Below are 11,032 nucleotides of genomic sequence, written 5' to 3'. Positions count from 1 at the left end.
ATTCAGCAATCTTAACACATTTTAAGCAGATGTATCATCAAATGTATTACATGCCAATCTGTTTATCATTAAAATGAAAAATCAATATGTCCAATTCAAGCGTAAACAGGAGTTGAATGTTCAAGCTGTCATTGAAGATGACATATAATTATAGAATATGATTTGTACTTGGCAAATCATTATTTCCTGAAAAGGGCAACAGACAGTAGCAAGAAACTTTTCACAGCAAGTCAGTATAGTGCCACTTATAGCCAGGGAATTAGTTTTATGAATGCAGAAAGATACCTATGCAGCCAAAAGGAGCAATAAGCAAACAATCACTGTTAAATTTAATCATTATGTATGTTTAGCTGATGAGAGAACATGTAGCTTTATGTTACTGGGCTGAATCCAGATTTTTATTTAAAACAGGAGTACTGAAAATAAGAACTTCAAAAAATACTACGAGGTTTCTGTTCTGGACCATTAATTTTTCAGTCAAATCAAACTATCATTTAATTGAATCCTGATGCTAGAACTTGGATTCTACAAGAAAAACTTGAAACTAAAGCACACAGAATAATTTGTTATGTTGAGCTATTCAGCCCAATATGTCTAGGGGAAAAAATAAAAGACAAACTCAAAACAAAGTTAGTCTCCTTTCTGTGATGACACAAAACTAATAACAAAAGGAAACAAACCTTTGCCCTGGCCAAGAAACTAAGCCATTAACTACCATTTCTTTCTAGCGGATGCTTAATTTAAAAACACACTTGCAAAATGACAGAAAATACTCAGCAGGAACGCAACATCTATCAGTACTACTTGCAAAAAAAAAAAAAAGAAAGACTTTCAAAGGCAAGTAGCAGTTTTAGGCATCTTTTTTGAGCCAGTACAAAAAAGCTTGGCTTTCAGGAGGAGCAGAGAACAATCCCCAGACAAAGAAAATTACCCCTAAAACTATCAAATATTTAAATGCTATGGGGATGGAGCAGGGGGCCACTTCACTGCCATACTCTTAACTTGATACCTAAATGAGAATTCCACATCAGAAAAGGAAAGAGGAGTCATCCTTCTCTTATTTTGAATTGCAACTTACAGAAGCCTCCAAACCTGGCATTTTGGGGGGTTCCAGTTAATATTTTGTTCCTCCTTACATCTCATCATTCTTATTCTCCCCCATTGCTAAGTCACTAGTTAACACCATCTGCATAACGGAAGTCCCTCCACGTCATTCAACTAACCAGCTGTGAACTTTGAGACAGAGAAGAACATGCTGAAAGTATATGGCAGCCTTCAGCTGGGGAGCTGGAAGTATCCTGGTTCTGCTGAACAGTTGACAGCTTCTATTTGCACGTAAACCAAAGCATCTCAGTCTTAAAATAACCTTGGTACACCAGAAACCATCTAAGATTCCAAACAACAACAGAGAAGCCAGCATGCTGCCAAGTCATAAATATTAACAGAAACCTTAAAATCCCCATTGAATCTTCCTTAATATCAGTTATATAGGTTAGGACAAAAGGTAAGTGGGTGCAGGGGTGGACAAAAAAAAACCCCACACCCCCACACAGTCTTGCATTTTTCCTCCAAATCCCTTACATTCTTCTCCAGAGTTCACAGCTGCAGTCTATCAAAAAAATTGGTATTTCTACTTCACAGATAGAAGACAACATTAGCCTCTTACTTCAACACTTTCACACATAAAGATCATCTAGGATGACAAAGGAAAGCAGCACTGTTATCCTAATCATCTGATTAGGATGAGTAAATTTTGTCATTGTGCCACTCCATGGTATCTTTATTCCATTGACACTAATAAGAGCGCTAAGCACTTAGTGCATAGAGATTGTATCAGCAACACCACTACCACAAGTTAAACACCTGAGCACTAATTTAAATACTTCTAAACATATTCCTGTTATTACATTTCCCTCCTTCCCCTCAAGTCAGACTGTTTACAGAACCGAAAGGTATGTTTTAATACTGCATTACAGGTGCATTTAATAAACCCCAAAGATGCAGCAGCCTCCAGATACCCAATTGATATTCTAGCCTACACACCAAACAAAACGATTTTCAGTGTGTTGAATTAGCACAATCAGTATCTTTTATTCAGCCAGAACACACAGGCATGCTTTAATCTCAAAAAAAAATATATAAAATACTTAGAACTGAAGCTATTGTATAATACCCCTAATAAATATAACAGCTCAATGATTCAGAACTCCAAGCTTTACTAAAGATCTTTTTAAATGCTAGCCTGCTCATGTAAGCTTAAAATTCCCTAATACACTGAAATTCAGATTTACTTTGCCCAAAAACACCATCTCCTGTGTTACTGCTAAAGCTAAGACTGTCTAACCTTTAGGAGAAGAACAGTGAAGAGTCTGACATATTTAAGATAGGGATACAATAAAGAAAGGATAAAGCAAATTAATTTTTTTCAGTTACTTGCTCTAAAAATAGAGCACAATTCTCTTTTGTATTAATTTACATAGATTCAAAGTATTAACACTATTAAGTCAGAAATGTAGCGATCTGGATTCACTCAGTACAGTATCAAAGAAGCTAACAATAAAGCCAGAAAGGAAAAAAAGAAGACCTAGTTCACCTTCCCTTCTTGCACCCCAAAAAAAAGAAAAATCAGGAAGAACAAAGGGCTGTTTTACTGAAGAGCAGAAACAAAGACACCCTGAAAACCCCAGGTGCCACCTTCCCTTGAAAACTTTATGCCAACTAGAGAGCTAATAAAAAAAATAGCACAAAACAGGAAGCCCAGTGTCTCAGATACACGCAGAAACTACTAAAGTTAAGACTAAGGGAGGTTGTGAGACCATAGAAAAGCAGAAGTTTTATGCATAGTAGAAATATTGTTAGCTAAGAACAGTCCACAGGCTTTTACCTACCACATCACCCACAGGTAAAATCTTCTTGACCATAGGTCAGCCTAGTGCACTCCTTAAGCAAACGGGTTCTTCCCAACTTGCATTTTGTCGCATTAGCCAGTCAGAAAACATAATTGGTATCCCACCAGCAAGGATAGCCTGGTCTCCTCCAGCTTGTACAACGCAGCTACCAGAAGACATGAACTACCTTGACCACCCACATAATGAAGCCACCTGAGAGACAGACAAAAACATCAACTTTAAGATAGCCACAGCATACCTTCTTGAACTGAGTTACTTATTCTTTTGTAGATAGGAACTCAAAGCCTAACTCTGCTTATTATTAGGAATTATTAAGAAGCATAAGTAACTAAACATTACCTCGGTGGAAGATAAAAAATTTCCAGCAAACATCAAATCCATCAAAAAAAGCCAGGAGTATCAGATTTTTCTGGTAAATATATATACACACACACCCATACGTGTGCACACTCTCACTACCCTTAGGTATAGGAAAGAGGGGGGGAAAAAAAAATGCTAAAACCAAACTCTTCCTCTGCAATATATTTTTGGGATAGAACAAAGCCTATTTAAACCCTCAGCTTACTAAAACGAACAGACCCTCAACCCCAACAAAAATAGTCCTCTCAGTGTTGGTATTTAAAGTGCCAACACCTGACTGGAGTTAACAGGTGTTAGGAGTTATGGAAATGGTGCTGTTGGTTACTACTGGGTGTGTTTTACTCTCATACTCATAGTTCCCTCACCCTGCCTGTCATGAGACCAGTATTTTTGGTTGCTTGTAGCAATGTTAAATTTTAACTGGGAAGGCAGCATTTTTCTGTGTTGAAGAAGTGTTTTAGGGGAAAAAAAGTCAACCTTTGATAAGCCAGTAACTTGTCAGAAGAAAAGAAAGGCAACATTTTTTTTCTCTCTTAAAAAATTACATGTTAAAAAAAAAAAAGTCTCTACACTTGAGAAGTTTCAGTGTACCTATGTTTTTTTCAGTAATACCTAGCATTTGGGGTAAGGTGAGGTTCTGCACCTGGGTGAGCTTTCTGTATCTCTAGGAAAATGCATAAGGCTAAATTCTAACCCTCAAATAAACTGTGGGTAAATATCTCCAGAATGAAAACCTGGAGTAAATGTGTGAGACCAAAATTCTGGAGAGCTGGTGTGGGAGAGAGAGATCAGAGAAACAAGGAAAGGATCTCCGAAAGTGAGCACTCCAGCAGGGTGCTGGGATAGGAAGATCATAATCAACTCTGTAGTTCATCTTCCAAGTCAAGCACAAAAAAACTTAAGGAATGCCTAAATTACCTGAAGATGCCTTCCTTTTGTATTATCGTATCATCTGCAAATACAGGATTAATTACTGTTTGTACCATAGCTCAGCAGGCGTGACAAACTGCCCGAAAGTGGAACGTGTTGTGTTTCATTGTGCTTCAGCAGATTAGGAAAACCCACAAAGAAACAGCCTGTCATTTGATACAGACTGGGCAGCCACAACTGCTGCACGTGAGCTGACGTTGCCTGGCCCTTTTGGGTACCGGGCAGGGATGGAGTTTGGCAGGCAGTGATGCTGCTGCCCATCATGCCTGTTTCTATGCCCATGGCTGCTATTTCAGCCTGCCCAGGCACTACAGAACTCCCTACCTGCCTTGTTCCCAGGAAAACTTCTGCCATAGCAGCAGCTGCGGCTTCTGCTTTAGTATCTGGAAATCTTTTTCTCTCACCCCCCTGTCTGTGAAGTGCCAAGAAGAAGCCCAGCTGTTCAGTATTTCATTGCTGATTTCTTTGGAGAAGCCACAAGTGGGCTGCCTTTCTTTTCTGTGGGAGAAGAGGATCCTTTTTAACTGGAAAAAAAGAAAAAAGAAAAGCAACTCGAGACTTTTCCTTGCTCCCTTGCCCTGTGTGAACTGAAGAATCTTAAAATCTTCATGCTCACGGTATTTTGAGCCTCTCTCTGCCATCTCGCAGGTCTCAGAGCAGCAGTGGGAGTGTCTGCCTATTACTCATCGCAGGACTATACATGAGGCAAAGCCCATATTTCAGGCTTCTCATCTCTTTGCAGAGACAGTGCAGTCTGCTACTGAGCACACTCAGAAGAGATCTTATCATACCTTTTAAAAAGACTTTTATCTGAAACCAAGCACAGTGGGAGTGGCCAATGTCATCTATATTCATGCCATGTTTTATAACTCAAACATCAGATCACTCCTGCTCTAACCCAGGTTGTGAAGTGTGTTTGGAGGGAATGAAAACAAAGCAAAAAAGTTGGGGGTTTTTTTGCTGCTTGCAGATCAAAAGGCTTACATGCTGTACTTTCACCACAAAGCAAATGTTTGTGCTATGTAAACTCCCAACAATTGAGATTATAATGAAAGCACTAACAGCCATTTTTGTTGACCTACAGCTCACTTATAATCACAGGTATGTTCAGTAGCTTTTAAAACCTGAGAAGACAGAAATAACTTCCTGGCTGTTTTTATTACGCAGTGTTTTCTGAGCCTCCCTGCTTTAATTTGGGCTTTCATTTCATGGCAAGGTGATTGCCACGAAGTGTTCATGGCCCCTTGTGTTCCCAGTGCTCTGAGGCAAAAAAGAAAATAAATTAGAGACAAATGGGCTGTGTGAAAATGTTTGGTCTCAGAAATCAGGAGGGAAAACAATAACCAAAATCAGCTATAGCTGCTCAGTAGCAGGCAGAGACAGAGAAATCAGCTGCAGAAAGATCTCCTTCTGTCTCCAGCAACTTTTGTCTGCCAAATTTAAAAGGCCTCTTTCTTTTCTCCCCAAAGGGTACATGGGGAATATATTAATTTAAATAGTGTGATGCTAAACAGAGGAAGGCAGCATGGCTCTTATCCCTAGAAATGGTGGCATGAATAAACTCTGCCCAGGACGATAAAAGCCCACAAAATAAGGCCAATAGACAGCAGATGGAAAGTGAGATACGCTGGTGTGGAAAGAGTTCAGTCGTGAGATCGATGGCTGTAGTTACCATGAGCAACTCCATAAACATGTGTTCCATGATAGTTAAGCATAGCTAGTTAGGGTCAACGGTGCAGGGATGGCCCAGCTAAATGGAGAACTGGTTTATGTGGCATGCTGTCCTCATGAGATTGTATCAACACCATCAGCAAAAGCAGTTGGAAAGGAGCCTGCTCCTTGCTGCACCAAGCCATGCCTGCACTCAGCAGGGTGGTCCAGCACCGGCAGAACCGTCGGGCACACTGCTCTCCTGGGAAGCAAGATTCCCAAGAGGAGAGAAACATGGAAGAGAAACCTGCTGGTGGGCTCTCCTCTTCTCCTTTCTTGTCTACTGGAGTGGCTTGAACACCCTGAATAGCTTTTTTTTCTCATGATTCCCAAAATGAAGCATTAAATACATCTTAGCTTTCTTCTTTGAGTTCGACCTCAAAGTCAGTGTCTCTTCTGCCTGGGGGAAATGAAGACACTCCTATAGCATACCTATAAACTTGTCTTTTAGTTTAGGGTTTAGGCTGTGTGGGTTTTTTTAACCTGGCGATCTTTCCAACTCTATTCTGCATTTTATTATACCCGCATTCTGTTTCCAAACACCTTTTGGTAAGCTGTCCAAACATGCCTGAAAGTATGGCTTTATGTGATTGCCACGATGTCATCAAGAGCCATTTTATCTAACCTACCATATTAAGCTAACCATAAATTTGAATAGCAGATCACATCAAAAATTCCATCAGAACAAATATTTTTCTAAAATTTTTCAACATTTTCTCTGATGGAGGATGTCACAGCAGCTTCATATAAAAGTAGTGAAAGGGAGAAAAAAAGAAAAAGGTAGGGAAGCAGCCCTCAACTGGTGAAGAAAATTTACCATTACGTTTCCAAGTGAAATACTTTTTAAAAGCAGTGTCTAATAAGGAGCCAGCTCTTTGACATGGTGTATTACAGTGAGTAAGAGAGCTTGGCCACACTCCCAGACAAAGAACAACCTGCTGAGTGCTGCCGCCTTTGCCCTTCCTCGAGTGATTTCCCCAAATGCCGCTTAATACTTTAACCTTTCTAAAGCACGGAGGCTTTCCAAAGGCTGGGATATGGCCTGACCAGCCATCCCAACTGCCCAGCAGCCTCTTCAGAATGGAGGGAGTGCTGCCGAGGGGCTGGCACAGGGGCAGCAAGGCCTTCCCAGTGAGGCAGGGTGCCGGAGCTGGAGCTCCCCCTCACAGCATTACTCGGCTTTCCCAATTAAGCAGCCAGGATGCTTTTAAGCTCTGTTTCCCTTGCTTTCAGCCAGCTCCTTGGGCACTGAAACCTGTCTCGATGCTGGCCACGACCCGTCTCCTCCCACCATAGAGGAAGGCAGTGACAGGTGTCCCTTCAGTCCGGGAGCTGGGCCGCCCTAGGCTAAGCGGGATTTTCTCCTCCTTCTCCCCACCCCACTGCCAGTGGAGATGGGGGTTTGTGATACCCCACACTCCTGGATGGGTTTTGTACATGTCCTAGCCATGGGTAAGGAGGCCACGGGCGAGGAGGCACAGTGGTGGCAGTGGGGCTGCTGGGCGGCCGCCCCTGAGGTAGCCATGAGCCACCCAGGCTCATCACAGCTGGTTCCAGCCAGCTTCGAAGGCCAGGTAGTGGGACAGCCCTGCCATGTGCCAAAACCCGACTGTTGCACCCCAAAATCTCACCCCAAAACTTAAAACCACATACAGCACCCCTTCCCAAACCTTACCAAAAAAACCCAGCAGCCACAGGGTGGGAGATATGCTCTGGGGGCCTCCATGGCAAAGGAGGGCAAGCGCCCTGAGGGACTGTGGCCGTGGGCGACCCGCACCAGGGCAGGGACAGCCCAGAGAAAGTGGAAAGAAAAGAAGATAAAATGGTTTGCTGTAAGGTATGATGTGAGATCAGACACAGGTGGATACTTACTGTGTGCATCTACCTTTTCAGCAATGTGTAGCAACATGTAGTTCAGCAAAGATACCAAAATGCAGGAACAGGTCAATCGCAGATCATCACACTGGGTGACCATGAAACCATGTGTGAGAGGAGAGCAAAGCCAAAGCATTTACCTTATCTTCGTCAATAAGCTACTTCACAATTACGTCATGCCCAACAAACAAAATAAAAGTAAGAAGAGGTCCTCTCTTGTAACAAAAATGCAATATACGGATAATTCAGGGTCATTCTGGCATCATTTCTTCCCCTTCTCCTTCAGAAACATTCAAAGGCCACAGCCAGAGACCACGTGTGAACACTTTAAGCGGAGCATTTCGTAGCTTGAGGGATGTACTGACAGCAACAAAGGCAAGTGAGACACAGGAGAAGCAGTCACTTGACGAGCATGACAGAGGCTCCCTGAAGAGGGTGAACACAAACACTGCCAGTACTCACAGCGTGAGGGATGGGTCCCTCTGCGCCATGACGGACAGGAGGTGTGACACCTGCCTGCTTTCCAGGCGAGAGCAGTGGGGAGGCTGTGACGCCCCAACACTAGCAGCACTGTTGTGCTGTACCTGTTTTTTGAAAAATGTGACATCCCCTTCAGCCTACACCTGCAGCACTTACCAGAAGGTCTAATTTTACCAAGTATGGATGAAAATGAATTAAGCAACTACACAGAGATCCTGGGTTTCTGTAAGCTTTGGAAAAGGTCTTCAAAGCAACACAGAAAGCCATGTCAAAAAAAATCCAAATGGCACCCCTTCTAGAGTTTCTCTGCTAAGCTCCCAAATCCCCCAAATTTGAATCCAGCTCCTGTAAGATAACAAGGGGTGGTTTCATTCATTCCCTTTGCCACAATGTGACACTGCTGAGAAGGAAGTCCAGTAACAGTATTGCAAAGCATCAGGCACGTAGGGAGAAGACAGACGTATTAAGTATACTGTGCTAGACATGGGATATGAGCAAGCTATGGGCTGAAAGTCCTGTCACAAATGGCTGAAGCCATACAATGAGGCTTGAAAATGAGTACTAGGCCATCTAATCCTTATTGATAAGTGTTGCCACCCTACAAACCAGACTTTGAAGGGCTGAGGCTCAACACAGAGTGTAAGACTCAGGTATAACCAGACAGTCCTAGGTGCCATAGCTGAGCAGCCAACCCACTGGAAATGGGGGAGGGGTGGCAAACAGGCAACAGGGACATCGTCAGCCCTGTTTGATGGAGATACATGAACTGGTGGGACTGGCATTTGTCCAGAAACGACAATACCCCTTCAAAGCTAACAAGAGTACAAAATGCTAAGCAAAAGTCTGCTGAGCATTCGCAGGCTGGGTCCAGCCACTGCTGCAAGGTGGACAGAATCAGAGATGCTGAAATAGGTGCCAATCCTGTCCCTCAGCTTTCTGACACCAAAATAAAGAGCAACCACACATAAGGGGTGGGGGGTGTGTGTGTGTGTGTGTGTGTGTGTGTGTGTGTGTGTGTGTGTAAAAAAAATAGAAAAAAGAGAGAGAAGGGGGGGAGGGAAGATGATGCCCATAAAAGACAGTTTGCTTTGTCCTGCAGAAACAGCAGCCAGAGCAGGAAGAGGAAGGAATGTGCATGTGTGTGCGCACCATGTGGGACAAAGGCAGCGTATTTCTCTTCAGCCAAGAGCGCTGCTGTCATCTGTCAGTGTTGTACGCCTGTGTACAAGCAACACCAGACACTATTTGCCTTCCAGTGCTTTCGACAATAGGTTTTTCGTGTTGATTTCCTCGTCTGAGTTTTCCTTTTGGCTCCCCTTGCTCAGAGTGTATACATCCAGGTTTGATGACACTCAAACAGCTGGCTGCGGACAAGTCACAGGCTTGCGCGTCTGGTGGGGTGTACCACACGCACACACACACGCACACACACCCCTCCCTCGTCCTGACCTCTCTCCCCTTCTCCCCTGCAGTCTGCTGCATCTCAAATGTTTTCTTTTGCAGCTCCCTTCCCAGGCTCGCCTCCTCGGCCCCCGAGGACTGCTCCCCAGACCCGCCCTCGGTCAGGGTGAAGGGAAGGGGGGAGCCGGGGGGTGCGCGCAGCTTTGGCCGCCGGCCCCCTCCGCAGCGCCCCGCGGCTGCTCCGCGCCCGCGGGCCCGCCGGGTCGCTGCGCCGGTGGACCGAGAGCTCGGGGCTGCAGGGAGCGGAGCGGGGCGGGGGGGGTGTCTGGGTGCAGGGCTGCGGTTACAGCGGTGGGAGTAGGAGACAAGAAGAGTTTCTGAGTGGTTAAAAAAGTTCGGGTAAGCAAACTCTGTTGCTGTCAAAGATTCTCCCCCTCCTTTTTTTTTTTTTTTCTATCCACCCCCCTTTTTTTTATTTTTAAGGCAGTTGATGTGGTAATTAAGAATTTGGTGAGAGCCCGGTCAGGTCACCTCCATTCTCAGATCAGAGCCCCATCAGAAATTCTTTCAAGTGTCCTTCTGCGTCGCCAAAGATGACAACAGCAAATCAATAAGCGCTTGAAATGAAAGGGGTTGCTGGCTAGCCCCCGAGGCTACAGATTTTCGCACCGCCGGTCTTTTTTTTTTTTTTTTTTTTTTTTTTGTCTTTTCTTTTTTTTTCCCCCTGAACTTCTCGCATTCCTCTGCACTGCCTCTCCTAGGAAGAGCTACCTTTTTATCCCTAGTCTCATGACGAAGGTAAGTGCCCTGTTAGCATCTCAGCCGCAGGACGGGCCCCGCCGGCTCCCAGCAGCCGGTCGGTGCCGGGAAGGTGCGAGCCGAGAGCAGCCTCGGCCGAGGGCGTCCCGCCCGCCCGGGGAGCGGCGGCGGCCGGCTCGGAGCAAACCGGCAGGTACTTGCGCTTGCTCTTCTTCTTCCTTCAAAAAAAACCCCAAACAAACAAACAAACAAACAAAAAAAACCCACCCCAAAGCAAAAAAGAAAGAAAAAAATAATAGAAGAGAGGTAAGGGATCAAAGCAAAGGAAAATAAATACGGGAATCACTGCGTGAAGCTTAGATGACTCTGTATTAAGAGTTTGCTCCGCTCCGGTTCGCACCGTCATCCTTACCCCCAGTATGCCCGATTTAACAATCCTCCTAACGACCTCGGGACGTTTTAATTAGATAATTCATTAGTGAGTCAATACAGACATTTATATATTCTTTTAGATCAAGTGGTTAAGCGCTAATTTCGAAATGATTGTAAAACACTGGAATACGCGAGGCGTCGTAGTTTTAATTAATATGCAAATCAACGGGTCCGTT

The sequence above is a fragment of the Strix aluco genome, chromosome 4 (genome assembly GCF_031877795.1).
Source record: "Strix aluco isolate bStrAlu1 chromosome 4, bStrAlu1.hap1, whole genome shotgun sequence".
NCBI classification, from domain to species: Eukaryota; Metazoa; Chordata; class Aves; order Strigiformes; family Strigidae; genus Strix; species Strix aluco.
Note: the sequence above shows the minus strand (reverse complement) of the source record.